This window comes from Balaenoptera musculus, chromosome 1 (genome assembly GCF_009873245.2).
Source record: "Balaenoptera musculus isolate JJ_BM4_2016_0621 chromosome 1, mBalMus1.pri.v3, whole genome shotgun sequence".
Taxonomy (NCBI): domain Eukaryota; kingdom Metazoa; phylum Chordata; class Mammalia; order Artiodactyla; family Balaenopteridae; genus Balaenoptera; species Balaenoptera musculus.
Genome location: NC_045785.1, coordinates 141840198 through 141863347, shown reverse-complemented (window position 1 = coordinate 141863347; position 23150 = coordinate 141840198). Strand labels below are relative to the sequence as shown.

The 23150-nt window shown below is 37.2% G+C and overlaps 1 protein-coding gene across 2 annotated transcripts in view; it reads right to left on the bottom strand.

Annotated features, from left to right (window-relative positions):
• PLA2G4A (phospholipase A2 group IVA) overlaps nt 1-21850 on the bottom strand; it is a 157064-nt gene extending 135214 nt beyond the window's left edge. For both annotated transcript variants that reach the window (XM_036834124.1, XM_036834131.1), the window contains exon 1: nt 21744-21850. The gene's annotated coding sequence lies outside the window, so the exon portion shown is untranslated. The remainder of the gene's footprint in view (nt 1-21743) is intronic.
• Between the last annotated feature and the right edge of the window lie 1300 nt (nt 21851-23150).

Below are 23150 nucleotides of genomic sequence, written 5' to 3'. Positions count from 1 at the left end.
GCATTACAAGAAATAGTGGAAAAAGTTCAGGTTGAAAGGGAGTGACACCAGATAGTAACTCAAATCCACACAAAGAAATAGAGAGCACTGATAAAGGTAAGTATATAGAAAATTTTAAATGATTGTATAAATACATTTTTTTTTCTCTTCTCTTAACTGATTTAGAAGTCAATTACATAAAATAATAATAATAAAATTGTGTTGTTGGACTTAAAGATGTAATATATATGAAAATGATAGTACAAAAGAGGGGAAGAAATTGGGGCTATAATGGAATAAGGAAAGAACACAAGATGGTAATTGAATCCATAGGAAGAAAGAAATTGTAAATAAATACATCAATATAAAACATTTTATAAATACAATTTTTCTCTTTTCTTCTTAATCTTCTTTAAAAGAAATGGAATATGTAAAGCAATAAATTACAATACTGTATTGTTGGGTTTACAACATATATAGAATTAATATATATGATAATAATAGCACAAAGGAGTGGGGAGGGATTGGAACTATATTAGAGCAAAGTTTCTATATTTTACTGGAATTAAGTTATTATTTGCATAAAGTAGATTGTAATAAATTAAGGTGCACCTAGAAATAATTCCTAGAGTAACCACTAGGAAAATCACTCAAAAATATAGTTAAAACATCAACAAAGGAACTAAAATGGTCTGCTAGAATATACCAACTTAACACAAGGAACAGAGGAACAAAAAAAGAAATGAGACATATAGAAAACAGAAAGCAAAATGGCAGATGGAAATCCAACCATAACTATAATATAGTAGTCCCTTCTTATCTGCTGTTTCCCTTTCCAAAGTTTCAGTTACCTGTGGTCAACTGAAGTCCAAAAATATTAAGTGGAAAATTCCAGAAATAAACAATTCATAAGTTTAAAATTTTGCACTGTTCTGAGCAACATGATGAAATCTCATAATATCCTGCTCAATCCCACCCGTAATATGAATCATCCCTTTGTCCAAAGTATTCTACCCATTAGCCACTTAGTAGCCATCCTGGTTATAAAATTGACTGTTGCAGTATCTCAGTGTTTGAATTCAAGTAACCCTTATTTCACTTAATAATGGTCCCAAAGCACAAGAGTAGTGATGCTGGCAATTCGGATATGCCAAAGAGAAACTGTAAAGTGCTTCCTATAAATTAAAAGGTGAATGTTCTCAACTTAAGGAAAGAAAAAAAAATTGTATGCTGAGGGTGCTAAGACCTACAGTAAGAAGGAATCTTTTATCTGTGAAACTGTGAAGAAGAAAAAAGAAATCCATGCTAGTTTTGCTGTCATACCTCAAACTGCAAAAGTTACTGCCACAGTGCAGATAGGTGCTTAGCTAAGATGGAAAAGGTATTAAATTTGTACCATAAAATACTTTGAGAGAGACCAAATTCATATAACTTTCATTACATATATTGCTATAATTGTTCTATTTTATTATTAGTTATTGTTGGTAAACTCTTACTGTGCCTAATTTATAAATTAAACTTTATCATAGGTATGTATAAGAAAAAACATAATATACATAGGATGCAGCATACCTGAGATTTCAGGCATCCACCAGGAGTCTTGGAACATAACCACTGCAGATAAGGGGGGATAACTATAATATTAAATGTGAATGAATTTTACCCTCCAATCAAAAGGCAGAGGTTGTCAGGCTGGATAAAATCTAATACATACAAAAGACTAATAAAATCCAAATAAGGTTTGTAGTTTAGTTAATATCATTCTACCAATGTCAGTTTCCTGGTTTTGATAATGTACTATGGCTATTTAAGATATTATATTGGGGAAATCTGGGTAAAGAATATATGGAAGTTTTTTTTTGCAATTTTTTTTGATGTGGACCATTTTTAAAAAGTCTTTATTAAACTTGTTACAATATTGCTTCTGTTTTGTGTTTTGGTTTTTCCGCTGTGAGGCATGTGGGATCTCAGCTCACTGACCAGAGGTCAAACCCACACCCTCCACATTGGAAGGCAAAGTCTTAACCACTGGACCACCAGGGAAGTCCCATATTTTTGCAATTTCTTACCTTAAATTATTTCAAAATAAAAAATTAGTTTAAAAGTCCAATACACGAGGATAGATGTAATTTATATGTACAATTTTCATTCCAAAGTTATGTTCAAAAGAAGTAACAAAGGAGTCATATGGGAAAATTATTGGGTAAGGTCCACTTTCTTCAGAATAAAATCATTGGTCATTATTGCCAGACAGTGATGACATTTTCAGTTCCAGTTACAAATGGGCACCCATTCATCCTTTTTCCCCCTAAACTGTTAATAGTAACAGTAGATATTTTAGGTTTCTGTGAAATTAAGGCATCTCTGTCCACCTAGCCACATTAAATACTGGGAAAATATCTTCCCCCAAACAACTAGCTTAGCCTGGAGACATTATTGCAACTAATTTGCATAACCACTATCATGAATGATGTATCATGAATGATATCATGAATGAATACTCATAGAACAGCAGTTTTGGGGTTTTTTGTTTTTATAACTAAGCTGAATAACCAGTCTTGGTGAGTTTACAGTCTTTTAAGTCTGAAGCAAGAGATATGAAGCTCATAGTTTCTTTTTTTTTCTTTCTTTCTTTTTTTTTTCCTTGGCTGCCCTGTAATTTGAAACTTCCTGAACACTAATGAAAGGGAAATGCAGATACACTTTCCAACACACACTGGCCTGTGCAATGCAACTGTTGACTTTCAGTGAATGCTTCATATTGTGTGGTCTGTCCAAAACCCTGTTAGTCACATTGTCAGGGCAAGATGGACTTCTCTGGGAAAGGTGAAAAACAAACAAACAAACAAACAAAAACACAGACTAGAGTGTTTTGTCATTCTCTTTCCCTGCCTAGAGTTACAGGACAATAGGAAAATAAGAGGTTATCACAAGTATACCACAGAGATATTGCAGGTTTGGTTCCAGACCACCACAACAAAGCAAATATCTCAATAAACAGAGTCACAAAATTTTTTTGGTTTTCCAGTGCATATAAAAGTTATGTTTACATTGTAATGTAGTCTATTAAGTGTGCAGTAGCATTGTATCCAAAAGAACAATGTACAAACCTTAATTCAAAATACTTTATGGCTAACCATCATCTCAGCCTTTAGCAAATCATAATCTTTTGCTGGTGGAGGGTCTGGCCTCGATGTTGATGGCTGCTGACTGATCAGGATGGTGGTTTCTGAAGGTTGGGGTGACTATGGCAATTTCTTTTTTGTGTGTGTAGTAATTTCTTAAAATGAGACAACGATGAAGTTTACTGCATCAATTGACTCTTCCTTACAAGAATAATTTCTCTGTAGCATGCAATGCTGTTTGAGAACATTTTACCCACAGTAGAACTTCTTTCAAATTTGGAGTCAAGGGACTTCCCTGGTGGTCCAGTGGTTGAGAATCAGCCTTCCAGTGCAGGGGACATTGGTTCGATCCCTGGTTGGGGAACTAAGATCCCACATGCTGCGGGGCCACCAAGCCCACGCACTGCAACTACTAAGCACGCAGGCCACAACTAGAAAGCCCATGTGCCACAACTACAGAGCCTGCATGCTGCAACTACTGAGCCTGTGTGCCACAACTAAGACCCGACATAGCCCCCTCCAAAAAATTAAATAAATAAATATTAAAACAAAACAAAATTGGAGTCAATCCTCTCAAACCCTGCTACTGCTTTATCAACTAAGTTTATGTAATGTTTTAAACTTTTTACTGTCATTTCAACAATCTTCACAGCATCTTCACCAGGAGTAGATTCGACCTCAAGAAACCACTTTCTTTGCTCATCCATAAGAAGCAACTCCTCATCCTTTCAAGTTTTATCATGGGATTGCCAAAATCCAGTCACATCTTCAGGCTCCACTTCTAATTCTAGTTCTCTTGTTATTTCCACCACATCTGCAGTTACTTCCTCCACTGAAATCTTGAACTCCTCAAAGTCATCCATGAAGGTTAGAATCAACTTCTTATAAACTTCCTTTAATGTTGATATTGTGACCTCTTCCCATGAATCACAAATGTTCTTCATGGAATCTAGAATGGTGAATCCCTTCCAGAAAGTTTTCCATTGCCTTTGCCCAGATCCATCAGAGGAATCACTATCTATGGCAGCTATAGCCTTACAAAAATGTATACCTCTTAAAGAATAAGACTTGAAAGTCAAATGAATTGATGTTGTGTCATCAGGCATAAAAACGTTAATTTCATTGTACATCTCTGTCAGAGCTCTTGGGTGACCAGGTGCATTGTCAGCGAGCAGTAGTAATATTTTGAAAGGCATCCTTTTTTTTGAGACGTAGGTCTCAACAATAGGCTTAAAATATTCAGTAAATCATGTTCTAAACAGATATGCTATCACCCAGGCTTTGTGTTTCCATTTATAGAGTACAGGCAGAGTAGATTCAGCATAATTCTTAAGGGCCCTGGGATTTTCAGAATGGTAAATGAGCACTGGCTTCAACTTAAAGTCACCAGATGCATTAGCCCCTAACAATAAAATCAGCCTTTCCTTTGAAACTTTGAAGCCAGGCATTGACTTCTCCTCTCTAGCTATGAAAATCCTAGATGGCATCTTCCTCCATTAGAATGTTGTTTCATCTCCATTGAAAATCAGTTGTTTGGTGTAACCACCTTCATTAATGATCTCAGCTAGATCCTCTGGATAACTTGCTGCAGCTTCTACATCAGCATTTGCTCCTTCATCTTGCACTTTGACGTTTTAGAGATGGCTTCTTTCCTGAAACCTCATGAAACAACCTCTGCTAGATTCAAACTTTTCTTCTGCAGCTTCCTCACTTCTCTCAGTCTTCATAGAATTGAAGAGAGTTAGAGCCTTGCTCAGTATTAGGCTCTGGCTGAAGGAAATGTGGCTAGTTGGATCTTCTATCCATTCCACTAAAACTTTCTCCATATCAGCAATAAGGCTGTTTCACTTTCTTATCATTCACGTGTTCACTAGCGTAGCATTTTTATTTCCTCAAGAACTTTTCCTTTGCATTTACAACTTAGCTAACTGTTTGGTACAAGAGGCCTAGCTTTTGACTGATCTCAACTTTCAACATGCCTTCCTCACTAAGTTTAAACTTATTTCTAGTTTTTTATTTAAAATGAGAGACACATGATTTTCCTTTCACCTGAACACTTAAAGACCATTGTAGGGTTATTAATTGGCCTAATTTCAATATTGTTGTGTCTTAGGGAATAGGAAGGCCTGAAGAGAGGGAGAGAGATGGGGAACAGATAATGGATGGAGCATCAGAACACACACAACATTGATCAGTTAAGTTTGCTGTCTTATATGGGTGCAGTTCATGGAGCCCCAAAACAATTATGATTGTTTCTTTCTCTATAAAATAGGGGAAATGGTCCCCGCACCTCACAGAGGCAGTGGGGGGATGAAATGAGAAAAAGTATGTCAATCATTAAGCATCGTACCTAGTGGGTCATAAATATACAAAATTATCATTAGTTATTGTTTTTTAGGAAACTGATGCTTTCCCCCAAGTTCCTGAGACTTATTTGGTTCTATGGAGATTTCTAAGAAATTCAAGTAGGCAAATTTGTTGAGCACATTTTATAAAGACTGTGTACTTTATCACACTCAACAATGAGTTTTAATAGAGATTAAAGATCCTGCTGTTCCTGATCATTACATTATATATATATATATATATATATATGTATATACAAACATATGTGTGTGTGTATATATATATATATGGCTCTGATTTATCTGCTTCAAAATTCAAAGCTTTCTCCATTATTTTGGATATAGAAAGATGTTCTAAAAGCATGAAGGCATGAAGTGCATTATTGTTTCCTTCATCATCATTCATATATACCAAGGCATTACTAAAGTTACTAGGGCATTAATAAAGTTTTAAATTCTTAAATTATTTTGCTGTTGCTTTTTTAAAACCTAGGCTAAGCAAAGAGTTTGATATCATCCACAGGCACAGAGGAATGAAGAAACAATAAGAATTAAGTACATGAGCTGCTTTATATTAGAACTGTCTCTCAGGCTGTACCCTAAGTTTAATACAGAAAACCTATTAAGAGAACTGCCCTGTTCCCAAGGAAATAGACAAGCATGCCATCAGATACATAGGCACAGATTAATGAACTGGGTCTATTTCTCAAGCCAGGAACCCAAGAGTATGGTACATGCCTCTCAGGTCCCACAGTGAGATGTGTGGTCCCTCACTAATGTCCATCCACACTATTCCTTTTGAATTGAATTTTTCCACTCTGTTTTTATTCCTAGGCCACTGACACTGCTTCTTCATCTCTCAAATTTGTATTATTGAAAGTTCATTATTTAACTTGACAAATATATATGGAATACCTATTGGAGTTTCAGAGCAGAGAAAGATTCAACTGGTTTAAAATAAACAAGGCTTGCTAGAAAAGGCAAATACCTGAGCTGATATTTGAAACCACAAAAGGGCCTAGATGTCTAGAAAAGGGGGTAGAAACACGTGCTCTAGGAAAAGGCCATGAGCAGCAAGCTGCAGCCACAGTGGAGATGCCCCATCCCATCTCAGGCTCTCACCGGTGCCACCCAGCCACCCAAAACCCTCCTTACCTCTCTCCCACATACCTTTTCTTTTTTGGCCACGCTGCATGTGACCTGTGGGATTTTAGTTCCTGGACCAGGAATCGAACCCAGGTCTTGGCAGTGAAAGGCGAACCACTGGACCACCAGGGAACTCTCTCCCCCACACACCTTCTGTGCAGGATAGTCTCTTCCTGTCCTTGAGGATTCTGTATAAACTCACTCTCTGAAGTAAACCATCTCTTTATCTACATGGTTAGGACCCTTGTATTTCTCCTTGATATCTCCTACCGCAGTGTTATGTACTCTATTACCATTATTTAGAGGGTCTGTCTCCTCTAGCTGTGAACGACAAGAGGGAAGTTTTGTCTCCTTCTCCCTGTATTCTTGTTGGGCCCTGAATGATCACCCAATTACTATTTACCAAAGGATGAATGAACAAACTTGGAATTTATATGGATTACTGGGGAAAACTGATTAGACCATAGATGAGGTTTTGGGTTGAGAAATAATCAAGGGGAAGTACAGCGTATTTATAGAACCTGGAATGACAAGCTGGAAGATATCTCAGCAATTACTAATCTGAACGCTTAATTTCAAAAGTTCACATTATGCATTTCCCAGATGCCAGTGTTATTGTGCTAAGTGATTTATATGCGCCATCTTGTTTTGTCTTCGTAATAAGAGAGGGATTATTATGCCATTTTAGAGACAAAGCGTGAGTGATTTGTCTAAAAATCACTGAAAACTCAAACTGAGGCAGATGGTCCCCCTTACTCACACTTTACAAGAGAATATTGCCTCCCAGAAAGACTAAGCAACATTCCCCAGGTCATCTGGGTGAGAAACGTTGAGTTGGCCCTAGAATCCTGACCCTCTGACTCATACCAGGTTTTCTTTCTACATCATTCTGCCATTCTACAAAAGCCTCTAAAGGACAGGAAGAGAGAGGGGGCAGGGTGGAAGTGACACTTTGTATTAGTTTGCCAGGGCTACTATAATTAAACACCACAACCTACATGGCTTAAACAACAGAAACATTTTCTGACAGTTCTAGAGGCCAGAAGGCTAAGATCAAAGTGTCCAGCAGGTTTGGTTTCTTCTGAGGCCTTTCTTCTTGGTTTGAAGATACTATCTTCTCCCTGAATCCTCACATGGTCTTTCCTCTGTACCCATGCTCCCCTAGTGTCTCTTAGGGTGCCCAAATTTCCTCTTGTTATAATCACACCAGTCAACTGGATGAGGGCTCATCCTAAGGGTCTCATTTTAACTCAATCACCTCTTTAAAGGCCTAATCTCCAAATACAGTCACATTCTCAGGGACTGGGGGTTAGGACTTTAATATATGAATGGGGAGGGGCACAATTCAGTCTATAACACAGTTCAATAATATAAATATAACAGTTAAACAAAGATGCATACAGTTGTTAATGGAGAAAGGTGGCATTTGAGGAGGGACGGGCAACCAGCCAGGGGAGTCCAGATATCATACAACAGGCACCTAAACTAGGATTGTGAGGAGATAAAGAAGAAGAGAGAGCACAGCATTATTTAGATGGACCAGTCTCCCTCATCCCCATCTGGTTATTTTGAAAGTGCACAGAAACACACACACACACACACACAGCGTACATAAATGAAACACAATGCATAATATAATTTATTTTACCACTTCACAATTGGGAAGTACAAATCCAGATAAACCTATTTTAAGGGCCAGAAAACTGGCTGGCCCAGTTTCATACGTTGCATGACAGACAAAGCAAGAATGTCTCCTCACTCCAGAGACAGTTTTCTGGTTTTCTTTCTCTGACCTTCCAGTTTGCTGTTATTTTCCATCGTTTCACCTCTTCAGTGGCCAAAAACAAGCAGCCACTCTGGCTGTATTTTAAGGTCAGAAAATTTTGGAATTGGAAGAAACAGTCATAATCACCACCTAGACAGACCTTGTGCAAATTTGTAAGCTGAGGTCTAAAGATATAAACAAACCTAGAGAGTTCACCCAGTTAGGGAAACAGCTGAACTCGTCTCGCCACTCTCAACCAGGTGCCCTTTCTTTACACCCTCTCCTCTCCCCGCCGCCATCCCCAACCAGCATACTTAGGCTAAAAAGGGAATTTAGCCAAAATTAAAAGAGCATTTGTATACAATTTAGTTTGACCAAATGGCCAAGCTATTGTCTGGTGGTGTGAAGTAGGCTCAAGATATGAATCTGAAGGAAATGAACAACTGAATTTCTCTCTGTGATTGGTCAAATAAAGCTTAAAAAGAGCCATTTGCATCTTTTAGATTTTTCTAGATGTGAATCATAGTTATAAGATGTTGACTTACAAATGCAACATGGATTGTTTTTAAAAATTCCTCTTCCCACACAGACCACTACGGAATAATACCACACTGACAAGTGTTTATTATGTTCATTTTCAGAAAGTGGAAAATGTTTTACCTTCTACTTAAAAGAAACTGATAATGGAGAGGTATCAGTGTTAAGGCTTTTGAAATATACCTAACAATGTGGCACAAAATGCCAGGAAAAGGAATGGGCTTTGAAAAGTGCATTTACTTCTGCAACTTTCTTTCTCCAGACCAGATGGTTTGCAAATATGCTCCCCTAGGGAGTATTTGTGTTTTGTTGAGGGTTCCACTCCCTCCTTAATTGCTGCCTCTTTTTATGACGTACCCAAGATTGCCACAGCAGGGAAAGCCATATCTTTTTCTAAAGAAAACAGTCCAGGGAAAACCCCCAGGAAAACCGTCATGCTGGCTTAAGTGTTTCATGAGAGCCATTTTATTACTGGGTGAGTTATAACATTTTGAAGTTGTTTTACTTCTCAACTAACATGATAACTATTTCAAGCAGCCCATGAGGTTGATCTTGTAATTAAAATATGAATGTTGACTATGATCTTGAAGTGGAAAAAAATGACAAAAAAAATCGCAGGAGCTGTGGAAGATCAGAGGCACTGTACACCCACCCATCTCATGGGTTACTGGGAAGTTAAACCACTAACCATGACAGGAGCATTCTACAAGTCCTGGATTGTGTAATGTACAATAGGAATTCAAGTGCATCATTCTTTTTTCAGGTTGTAAGAAGTTTTAGAAATGTGCTTCTAGACACTGTGAATGGCAATTCACTTTTGAAATAAACAGGAAATTCAGTCTTTTGCAGGATTAAGAACTCTGTACATAGAAAGTATGCATTTGAGGGGAAATTCTCAGGAGTTCTTAATATGTTTTATGCCTTGGATCCCTTTGGCAGTCTGATGAAGCCTACACGCCCCATGATATAGTCTGACACTATAAAGTTCTTAAAATAAAAACTCTGGATTACAAGGAAACCAATTATATTGAAATGCATGGAATCATGCAGTGTAGTAGACCTCTTAAACGGTCTCAATGTATGCATTGAAGGGTTTTCTCTCTCTACTTCTGTGGAGTAGTACATCTATGCAAGTCTAAAGTTCAATGTAAAATTTTTTTAAGACAGAAGAACTTTCAGCACTATAAAGGGTAAAGCAATAGAAAACTAAGTTATTTTTGCACTATCTACCTCTGCTAGCACCATAATAAACATGTAAGCCCAACCTGAATATTTAGGTGTTACATATAATAAACACAGGTTGAAATGAACTAGAAATACTCATTTGCTCCAAATTGTGAAATATACATTTCCTCAACCTTTGATCAACAATGGAGAACAGTGCCAAGTATATTAATAAAATCTGTAAGAATGTTTCAGTTGAGCTTCTGCTGATGAGATATAAGGCCTCAATGGGTTTTGTAAAAATAGGAAATTAACAAAAGCAATGTTACACTCTCCCCTTCATTTTGGACAGGAAGAAGTTCGATAACTATATCTATACCACAGCCTAAGGAAATATGGGCAGAACCAGGAATAAAGTGTAGGATGACTTTCCAACACATGATAGACATGTCTTATTGAGGTGGGGAGGGAAGGAGGACAAAGAGGCATCTCCTGAGTGCCAGGCAGTGCATCTGGGAAACATCTGAGCCAGAAGCAAACTCAAGTGCATCTGATCACAAGGAGCTTCCCCTCCCCACCTCCCTGCCCAGCCTGAGCCACACAGACTCACTGCTTCCATTCATGGAAGCACCTGGCCATCCACAGTGTAAAACTAAAGCACTTCAGTAGAAGGATTTATGAGAAATGGCTAATGAATTAAAAATTTATTAAAACAAGATATTTTTAAACTTCAAGGAAATACGAGAGTCCGTATTTCAATGAAATTGTTTTAGTTCTTAAAAAAAAATATGTTTGATTATGGTGATCATGATAACCAGCTGTTCTCTAAAACTCTAAAGATTGAAAAAAAAAGAAGGAAATGACTTTTAGTTGCAAAATGAAGGATTTTTGTCAGGTTGAAGAAAGAATATCCTGCTAACAGAGCTGTAAAAGAAAGACCCTCTTTTTCGATGGTTGATTATTACTACTGAATGTTTCGGCCCTCTTTACATTGCAGAGTTGTAATGGTTCCAAGTCTACAAAGCACTGTCCTTCAGGCAGCACTAAGGTGGCCTTAGTGCAGGAGTAAAGTAGGCAAAGTGGAGGGGTAAGATATAAACTCTATACAAGAACTTAGCTAGATATCCAAGAAAGGCAGGCAAGGCCACGGTTAAACATTCAGAACTGAAAACAATTCTAGCAACTAGGAAGGAAACGGAACCTAGCATGATGGCTCCTGGAACAGGTAAAGGCATTGAGATTCGCTGAAGTGTAGAACTGGGCCTAGCAGTTGGCTAGGCAAGGAAACCAAGAGTTTGAAAGGAACAAAGACTGAATCCCTGCTGACTAAATGCTGGAAATCAAGCCAATTTGTGACTGTTCCTTACTAGTTAATAATTATCCTAGATAAAAGGATCTGTATTCTACAAGTTCATGAATTTCTACACATTTTTGTTTTAGGTGTTTTGTTTTGTTTGCTTAGTGTATTGGTTGTTCATTTTAAGGGTTTCCAGATTTTCTTTCTTTAAAAACTCACACTCAAAAAAAAAAAAAAAGAACCCACTCTAGCAAAACTCAGCCATTCTGGCTTCTCTGGGTTTGCTCCTAGCATTTAAACATAGCTGGAGAAAAACGACCTAAACTGGCAGACTGGTTTTTAATCTTAGGTTTACATTCTCAGAACTCAAAGAGGCTCTCACCACTACACAACGCCTTTCTAAGTTTTTCTGGTGCCCTTGAAGTCCCACGCTAGAAAGACTTTCCTCTCCCCCTCAAGTCTCTCGCCTCACCCCACCCTCACTATTGGCTGTGACCTCATCTCCCTTCACTGAGAAAACAGAAGGCACCAGGGGGAAGTTCCCATCTTCCCACCAGCAAATCTGCAAACTCCTCTGCCCAGGCACTTGGGTTCTCCTTCTCCCTGGCACGAAGGAGGCAGAGTTCCTCCTTGTGTTGCGGACCTAGCCCCACACGTGGCTCTCTAGACGCAAAATCCCTCTATCTTCTTCAAATACTTCCCTCTGACGGCCATGCCTTTTTTTTTTTTTTTTTTTTAATTTATTTTATTTATTTTTGGCTGCGCTGGGTCTTCATTTCTGTGCGAGGGCTTTCTCTAGTTGTGGCAAGCGGGGGCCACTCTTCATCGCAGTGCGCGGGGCCTCTCACTATCGCGGCCTCTCTTGTTGCGGAGCACAGGCTCCAGACGTGCAGGCTCAGTAATTGTGGCTCACGGGCCTAGTTGCTTTGCGGCACGTGGGATCCCCCCAGACCAGGGCTCGAACCCGTGTCCCCTGCATTAGCAGGCAGACTCCAAACCACTGCGCCACCAGGGAAGCCCAATGCTTTTCTTTTCTGAATCATCAACCTTTACCTTCTACTGGAAAATCTGATTGGCTAGCTTTGTTACAGTCTCCCTTAACTCCATATTCCTTTTCCCTCCATGTCTCCATTTTTATGCTGGGTTTCACTGACAGATTTCTCTAAAGGGCCATTTGTTCCCACTGTACCTATCCATGTCCCCAGAGTCCTCCACTCCTATCCCTTTTGCCATCTCACTGAGTCCCCACCTCTCCACTGGAACTGCTCTTATCAAGACCACTAACGAGGGACTTCCTTGGTGGTCCAGTGGTTAAGACTCCGTGCTCCCAACGCAGGGGGCCCAGGTTCGATCCCTGGTCAGGGAACTAGATCCCGCATGCCGCAACTAAGACCTGGCGCAGCCAAATAAATAAATATTAAAAAAAAAAAAAAAAAAAAAAGACCGCTAATGACCTCCAAGTTTTCAAATATGGTCGTCACTTTCCTATCCTCTGTTTCTCTGGAAGCACTTTCCCTCCTTTGTTCCCATGGCATCATCCTAACTACTGGTTTTCCATCTGATTTCTTGGTTGTTCCTTTGCAGGCTCATTTACAAATGCTGTTCTCTGCCTGGAACCCCCATCTGAGCCACACTACCCTCACTCTAGGCACCTCCCACACCTGGCTTCTCATCCCTCACATCCCGGCTTAAATTTTACCTCGCAGGGAAACCTTTCCATCCTTCACCTCCCCAGGTTAGCCTGTACTATTAAAGTCCATTTGCTTCTTTTATTATTTGTTTATTATTTGCTTAATTATCATCTCTCTCCTCCAAGAGGGAATTGACTCTTTATTCACCCATGTGTGCCCTAAATGTAGGACAGTGCCTAGCATGTAGTTAGTATTAATTAAAACATACTGAACTGGTGAAGGAATAAATGCACATAGCCCAGTGATCAAAAATTCCTGGATTATATTAGCAGCTGCCTTTTTCTTTTCTTGACCCAACAGGTAAAATTCTTAAGTGAAAAAGAGAGTACAGACTATCTAAATTGCTTCTAATACCTCTTCTTTTTCTAAGTATTTAAAAAGGTACATTTTTCCTACTCTTTTCCTAGGCATGCTACATATATTCATGAAATAGTATCTAGAAATTCTTTTCTTCACAGAAAATTGTAATTTATACAAGAATGCTCTTTTCATTGTGACAATAGCTCATAAGGTATTAATCAACCAAGCCAACTTGTCAATTTAACACATAATTTAAGCAGATAGTAAAATTTTCTGCAAACACTGAATGAGTTTCACAAAACTGATTCTTTTATTGCTTTTCATTGACAACAGAGGGATCGTCAGTGATAAGGATAAGAAAAAAAAACTCATATAAACATTGTGGACTTCTATATATTTTAAATATAAATCCCTCATTGTCACTACCTCAAAAAATAAGTACCAAGCAGCAGATTATAAGCAACCATCTTAATATTTTGCAACTAAATTTTTAATTAACTAAGAAATCTCTTTAAATTAGAATTTAAATTTGCTGTGAGAAGTCTTCCTAAAATGTTAATAGCATCTTCTACTAATCAATGTTATAATGATACTTTGAAGTTATATTTGAACATGAATTCCCATTGTACACTGAAAGTAGTGATTTTGAAGACTATTCCATGAAATGCCCTAATGTTACCTCTTTGAGATCTAAGTTCATGACCTCAACCAGTTTTAAACTCATCTGCCTCTTCTTCATGACAGTTAAATGGAAAGGAAGTGGATACCTGTTTGAGCTTTGTGATAGATAATAACAACGGACTGATGGATATTAAGATATCTTAATTATAGATGCCAGAATGTACACAGCATATCCTCATAACCACATGCATCTTTAGATACTTTTCCCCAGAGTACTTGTCTATAAATTCTTACTTAATTGCTCTAAATTACTTTTCTTACTACTTTCATAATATTGCATCAACTACATGTAAACAGTCCACAAAATGGATTACCCTTTTGTTTCAAGTAGTAAAAAATGAGAGCCTGGGGACTTCCCTGGAGGTCCAGTGGTTAAGACTCCGCACTTCCACTGCAGGGGCACTGGTTCGATCCCTGGTCAGGGAAATAAGATCCCACATGCCGTGCAGCATGGCCAATAAATAAATAAATAAATAAATAAATAAATAAATAAATAAATAAATAAGAGAGAACCTGAAGAAAACTTAAAGACACCATTTTCCTGCCCCTAGACTAACCCAGGCAGACATTGTCTCTTCTACAATTACAGATCCAGGAATCCCACAAGAATACATACGGAGTCTAACATCCCAGTTTATTGCCGAGGTACTGCGCCCAACTTGCTTATCTTGTTAAAGCTGTGGATGTAAAAGTATGGGGCAAATAGGGAGTGTGTCAATTTACTGACTGAAATTCAGAAGCCATTTGCTGACCTAACGTTTCTAGTGGTGCAGTTGCATCACAGTCAAACATGACTTTCTATGTATTATTTATTATGAAGTTATACATATGTGTAATAAGCCAACGTTATAACTAAAGTTGATTTTTACTCCTGAAAAGGAATATCTGGTATACCATAAGCTACTGGGTTGTTCAGAAAGGTAAAATAATAATGATTTTTTTCTACAAATGATAAATCCAAGGTCAGAGTAACCATTTTGATACAAATGCTTTATGCCAACCACCAGGATTAATAAGAGCCAAAAAGAACCATAGGCTCTGTAGGTTATACTCAGAATATTCTAAAAAAATGCTCTATTACCAAATGAAAGTAAAACTGTTGGTAGAATTAGTGTTTCTTATACAACTCATAATACGTCTCTTTTGTATTTTTGGATTAAAGTTCGTATACTTTATTGCCTTAAAGTGGCATATATCTTTATAAAATTCTAAATAGTTACAAAATAAGAAATTCTAAGTCATATGCTACTTCTTCAATCATTCTTAAATTTGTGCAACTTCCTCTATTATGTCAATCAGTAATCCAGTTATAAGAACAGAACAATTGAGTTAATATGGAAACGTGCATTAGGATGTGTACTTTCTGGTTCTTCCCCTATAATTTTTCTGATATTAACAAATAGGAGGAGGTTGACAGTCTTAAATAACACGCATCAAAACTGGAAATACAGGGCTTCCCTGGTGGCGCAGTGGTTAAGAATCTGCCTGCCAATGCAGGGGACACGGGTTCGAGCCCTGGCCTGGGAGGATCCCACATGCCGCGGAGCAACTGGGCCCGTGAGCCACAATTACTGAGCCTGCGCGTCTGGAGCCTGTGCTCCGCAACAAGAGAGGCCGCGACAGTGAGAGGCCCGCACACCGCGATGAGGAGTGGCCCCCACTTGTCGCAGCTGGAGAAAGCCCTCGCACAGAAGCGAAGACCCAACACAGCCATAAAATAAATTAATTAATTAATCAATTAATTAATTTTAAAAAAGAACCTTCCTTGAACTTAAAAAAACAAAACAAAACTGGAAATATAAACCAATCAATTAGTTAATTGAAGCATACAAAATGCATCAAAATGGAAATCATAAGACTCGGATATTAAATAAGCTATTTAACTTTCCAACACTTCTCTTTTCACATCTACAAAATGTGAATATCTGCTCTGCTAACCTACATGGTTATTATGGGAATATAGTTCTTGAGCAATCTCTTTATAAACCACAAAATGCTATGCAAACGAAAGGGATTATTGTCCCTCTGATTTTTTTTTTTCAAACTAGGTAATCAGAAAACAGATTGTAAATTAAATAATAAAATGAAAAACTAACCTGAGTGTTATAAATACCTGAGTTTTTCGTACAATGGAATACTGAAATTACACATATTATGGATATTTGTTTTCTAATTCAAAACACTGTTACCTAAAATACCTAAATTTCCCTATAGACTCCAGAAGTCAAACAAATGAAGAGGAAGATTAAGGAAAAGGGAGCAGCTGATTTACAAGTGCATTCCCTTCCCCCTAAGAAGGGAATGGAAGGAAAATGAGTGCACCTTGTCTCTCAGCCCTTCCTCGTTGACTCAGTGGTTACTAAACTCTGACCGGGATCACTTACGGTGAATTGCTGAGTTCTCTCTAAAGCTATTTGAATCATTCAATAAGTGATCAGACTGGTGGTGCAGCTTCATAAATCTGCTTTATGGCGGAGCACTGAATTATCAATATTTAAGCTTATTTATATTTGTATAGAGGAGAGAGATAAACTGTATTTTCAAAGAACTGTTCTGAGGGTAGACTAAGAATCACAGAGAATCCAAAAAACTGAGAATCACGGAGTGGCAAGAGTAGCAAAATTTGGGCACATCTCTTTTTCTCAGGCAAGTAGTGGTATCAAAAGGCAGGAACAATATCTGCTCTATTTAATGTCTTCTTTGGAAAGAACCCCTGAACCAACCTTTTGGTTCTCCCAACTGTCACTGCCCTAGTTGCCAAGGAGTACAAGATGAACGGCCTAAAGCTTATATTCATTTTCTCTAAGTTGGTTCTTGACAAACATGGACACCATTTTTCTTACAAAACCTTTCAAAAGAATCATCCTGTAACCTTTAGACCTATCTCTAGCTCCATCTTCTTGCATTAAGCAAGTCTGGATGTTCCTAAAGCTGTGGGAGATTCTACAAGGGTTTTGGCCCTCGTCTCGGAAACCTCTTTAAGTTCCCTGAATTTTGTAGAAGCTGACAGACTGTGAGAATAAGAATGACTTGCTTTCATTTTTCTATGCATCTCACCCATTGTTAAAGAAAAGGTATCAGGAAACAATAAGAACAATCCTCTAAACTTGAAAAAAGCAATGTTTACAGAATTTCTATGTCCATTTCAAAATTTAGCCTTTCATGTTAAGACCCCCTAACACTCTTCAGAATTATTGAGGACCCCAAAGGGCCTTTGATTATGTGAGTTATATCCATTGATATTTACCATATTAGCAATTAAAACTGAAAAAAGATTTAAAAATCACATTGAAAGATGCAATTCGTAAACATAGGCATACAAGTGTCCACCATGAAAATTGTTCAACCTTATTCCTGAAAAAAAATGCGAATTTAAACAAGATACCATTTTCATATAACAATTGTCTCAGTTTTTGGATTTGTTGTTGTTTGTTCTGTTTGAGTGATAACACAATGTTGGCTTAGGGAAATTCTACTCTCTTATACTACTGATAAATGGATCCAATCTTTCTCAAGAGCAAAATGGCAAAAATAATAACAAGTACTCTACAATATTTTGCTAAATGCTTTTTAAATCCTCCAAATACTCAATTATTATTATTATTATTATTATTATTATTATTATTATTATTCTTTTACAGCTGAGAAAAGAAAATTTTGATAAAGCATTTGGCTTATGATCTCATAACCTGTAATTAGTGGAACTTTTGTTAGAACTTGAAAAATGCATTTTAAGAATCTATCCAAAGGAAATAAACAAAGATGTATACAAACATTTATATTGACGTCCTAAATGAAACACTATTTATAATAGTAGAAAACTTTAATCCACCTAAATATCCAGCAATTTATAATCAGCCAATACAACATGTCCATAGACTAAAAATTACATCTTAGAACCATACTCTCTTGCTCATGGCTAGATTGCCATCACTTGCATAGTGCCTGACACATAGTAGGGACTTAGTAATATTTAAGATATGAATGAATATAAAATAAGGCATGAATATAAAAATATGTTTTAAGAGAAAATCTCATGATTGAGTGGAAGCATGTTATGAAACAGCATCAGCAGTGTGCTAAATTAATTAAACAAGGAGGCCATTAGACTAAGGTGACTCTAATGCCACTGAAGCCTACATCAGCAAACCAAACTCTAAGCCGGTAAATGCCGGTACAAAATTGAAACCTAAGGACAGTCATTCACAAACAGCCAACTAAGCTTCTGTAGCCAATCCATAAATTCCTTACTTTGCTTCTGCTTTTTCTCTATAAAATTCTCTCCCACATATCATGTCAGTGAAGTGCTCCTGACCACTTCTGGTTGGGCACTGCCCCATGCCAATCAATTTTTGCTCAAATGAACTCAAAATTTTTAATATGCCTCAGTTTATCTTTTAACAAGTGTGATCACAACTTTGTAAAATCTACATGTGGGTGTATGTGTAGAAAAATGTCTAGAAGCATAAATAGATGTATATACATGAATTCCTTATCTCTGTGCTGATGCATGCTAGTTACCCAATAAATATTTCGATTGAATGAATAACATTTTAAAAGTAGTTACCCCTTGCAACTAAGGGTTCGCATGCCACAACTAAGGAGCCCGCCTGCCTCGACTAAGGAGCCCATGTGCCACAACTAAGGAGGTCATCTGCCCCTAACTAAGGAGCCCACGAGCTGCAACTAAGGATCCCACCTGCCACAACGAAGACCCAGAACAACCAAATAAATAAATTAATTAAAAAAAAAAAAAAAAAAAAGTAGTTACTGGGCTTCCCTGGTGGCGCAGTGGTTGAGAGTCTGCCTGCCGATGCAGGGAACACGGGTTCAAGCCCTGGTCTGGGAGGATCCCACATGCCGCGGAGCGACTAGGCCCGTGAGCCACAATGACTGAGCCTGCGCGTCTGGAGCCTGTGCTCCGCAACAAGAGAGGCCGCGACAGTGAGAGGCCCGCACACCGCCATGAAGAGTGGCCCCCACTTGCCACAACTGGAGAAAGCCCTCGCACAGAAACGAAGACCCAACACAGCCATAAATAAATAAATAAATAAAATTAAAAATAAAATAAAAATAAAATTAAAGTGAACTAAAATTAAATAAATTAAAAAAAAAAAGTAGTTACCCCTTTTGGGAACTATATGTTCAATTTTCCTTTTCTTCTTTGCAATTTCTATATGTAACAGGATTTAAACAGTAAGCATGAATTATCTTTGTAATAAACAAGAATGTTATAAAACATAATTATGCTGGGAAATATCATTCGGAATTTTGGAACAAAAGCAGCAAATATAGACATCCCACAATCCAATAAAAAAATAACTTGTATCTTACTTCCCTATTATGTTTTACTTATTGCATTCAGCAATAAAAATATAAGATGTTATAGAAAAATGGCAAGCTTAATATTGTACAGCTAATTACTATCGGGTGGAGTCTAAAAATCTAGGTCATTTGGTTTCCAGGCAGCAGTTTTTCCATTACACCAATTACTTAGAGTTCCAGAACACTAACTGAATACATGCAATATTCACTGTGAGGCAGTTCTTTACTCATAAGTAAAATAATTTGCTAATTATTTGAAATCGTCAGAAAGCTCCGAAATTCTAAGAAATACTATGTTTTCACACGACATGAATCGTTTTGGGGGATTTGTGAAATTCCTAAAGGTGTTTCAAAATTTGTGCATGTTTGAGGAGCAAAAGTGTCATTATTCTAGGAAGGAGTCTACAGCTTTCATAAGATTTGTAGAAGGGTCTGTGATAAACAAACAAAAAAGAAGAAGCTGAGAATAACTAACGCTATAAAATCTGCAAGCAAGAGGAAGAAAACAACTGATGGTAAATAAAAAGGCATAAAAGAGGAAAAGGAAACAGCTAATTCTGTCTTCCTCTTTTTTATTCCTGGAAGATATTTTTTTTAAATGCAAATGATTTCATTTTATGACTTTGCTTTCTAAGCAGAGACACTAGGAATGATACTGATGGGTTAAAAATTTACACAGGCCAAAGTATCTCTGTGGGATGACCTTTATCAGGTACTATTAGTAAGAAACTGACAAACGTAAAATGTAAAAAAAAAAAAAAAAAAAAAGCATTTTAACATTGCAAGTCAATTTTGAGATATTTTTCATTTATGTTTAATTGGGACAAGGAAAATTACTAAATAGGTTTCATAGTTTCTTATCCCATAAAATGTGCTTCCCCTACAGGAAGTTTGTAAAGCTGCTTTGAGCAAATGCAGATTAAACACTTCTCTATGCATTTCACAATTATTGCTTAATTTAAAATTTAACTCTTCCTCTGCTCACTGAAAGAAACAAATACCTGTTGTTTAATATCAATATCAAACTTGACTGGAAAGGTCTAGAGATCTCTAGAACATAATTTTAAAACTCTTAACAAGGTTTCTTTCACTACTATTCCCTGCAAACATCTCTTAGGCTACAATTCCAAATTTATGCAACAAACAGACACAAAACAAAACAGAAATTCTCCTTGAACCCAAAGGGTCATATATGTAAATATCATAACTTATAAATGACACCCATCCAAATGGTCCGCCTCTAGTATTCTCCATCTGCCTTAGATGAATAAGTGCTTACATCATCAACCAACATAAAGAGCATTTCTTGTCCTAGTTTTTGAGGTAAAAATGACTAATTTTAAGATTAAAATGAGTACAAGTTATAGGAAACTTAAGTTAAACCACTATTATTTCAAATCCAAATGCCTTTTTTTTTTTTTTTACAAATGCTTCCAATACAAAATTACTAAAACAGTATTCACACTCAAAACTTAGCTTTCTTATTTGAGCAAATCTTTTCCAATATCTTGTTTCGAGCTCTGTTCTCCTGGCATGTCAAATAACTTAGAAGGACGAATCAGAATACCAGTCAGTATACAATTAATTTTTCAGTGTTGTTTGTTTTTTCGCATAACACTGCCACACATTAAATACCCAGGAATGCTTTGCATAAGTAACCGAAATGACTATTTTTTAATTAAACCTTAAATTAGTTGATAAATTTCTTCGCTAAAGATCCTTAGGGCTGTCAAAGATCAAGCTGTTCAATAATGGGAATACACTACCAAATGTAAAATAGATAGCTAGTGGGAAGCAGCCGCATAGCACAGGGAGATCAGCTCGGTGCTTTGTGACCACCTAGAGGGGTGGGATGGGGAGGGTGGGAGGGAGGGAGATGCAAGAGGGAAGAGATATGGGAACATATTGCATATGTATAACTGATTAACTTTGTTATAAAGCAGAAGCTAACACACCATTGTAAGGCAATTATACTTCAATAAAGATGTTTAAAAAAATAAAAACAAACAAACAAACAAACAAACAAACAAACAAAATAATGGGAATAGGCAACCACCGGGTGGCATCACGTGGAGCGCTAAGTAGAGCCCCCTTACTGCCTTTCTGAACGTTCGCTTTCTTTCGGCGCTGTACATGAAGGAAATCCTTATCGTCGGATTCCACAGGCATTTAGACCCCGGAAAGCAAACTGGCATTTCTTAGAAGGAAGTTAAGGTCCCTGATCTGTATCTCATTTCAAAACTCAGAGGACATGCAGACTTTTCACAGCGGTGAATCCTAGGCTTCCCTTCGTCCTTTCTTCCTTCCAAGCAAGATACAAACTAAAAGCTAAGGGAGGGCGGGAGAGAGAAGTGGAGCGAGCGAGGGAAGAGTAAATATATTGCTTACAGTTCCCAGAGTTACAATGAGATTCCTCAGGCTCCTTTACGCCTCTAGCTTTCTGTCAGGATCCTTTCTCAGCCCGGGACCACAGAGAAGTTCAAGTCTTATCCTTGGTAGGAGGGGCTAAAATGTGAGCTGGTTTCCTTTCGTCTTTGCAGATGTGTTAAGGTGGAATTAAGGAGGAAGGGAGGAAAAGCGTTGTTCTCAGAGCAGCTGAAATCTTAAATGTACATGTTTACTTATTAGAACTAGGAGTTTGAAGTCAGAAAACACGCTTAAATAGTATGTAAGTTAAACAGTCCTAAATTACGTGGAGTCTATGTATGCGTGTGTCTGAAAATACTTCTTGTCCTTAAGTAGTTACTGCTTCCTCCTTTTTTTCCAAACAAGTAAGAACTCAATTGAAAAGATGGATAACCCAGAGCATACTAGAGAGTGTAATACATATGTTGAGATTTAGGGGGAAAAATCAAATCAGGTTAAATTAGAAATATGCTAAGTAAATTCAAATACCTGATATCACTGTAACCAAGAAGGTATATTGTTTAAATTTATCCAAATTCTGCAAGAATCAATTAGTGTCTTTACAAGATGACTTCTTTCTTTTTATTCTTTATCAATCATCCATGAGATGTTATAATGCAATTAACTATGAATTATAACAGAAACTTGAGGGGTTTTTTTGTTTTTTGTTTTTGCAAAGTTAGAATAAATGATCTGGGACTTCCCTGGTGGTCTAGTGGTTAAGACTCTGCACTTCCAACTTCCACTGCAGGGGGCATGGGTTCGAACACTGGTTGGGGAACTAAGATACTACATGTCACAGGGCACAGCCAAAAAAACTTATATTACTTATATTACTAAAATCAATTTCATGTATAAAAAAAAGAATGTGACTGTTTAATTCTAACTTTTTACTATTAATCTGTAGCTAATATGAACACCATAATAATTAGTCATTACATTTAGCTTTTTCTGAATATCAAACTCTGAGCAACTAAATATATTTGAAGATAAAAAATTTAAAATGTGGTGGTTACCAAGGGCTGAGGGGAAGGGGTCATGGGGAGTTACAAATCAGTGAGCATAAAGTTTCAGTTAAGCAAGATGAGGAAGTTGGAGAGATCTGCTGTACCACATTATATCTATAGTCAACCATAATATGGGGTACACTTAAAAATTTAAGGGGGTTGATTTCATGTTAATTGTTCTTACTGCAATAAAATAAAATTTTAAAACAAAAACAAACCAAAAAAATTAGTGTCTTTAAAGACTGACACACTAATTTAGTGTATCTTGTTTTTCAAACACAGGATCTTCTAATTTTGTCTTTAATCTAACATTGAGCACACTCTCCTATCTCTCTTATAACATTTTCAAAGAATATAATTTCTGCAGACCCCATCATTAAAT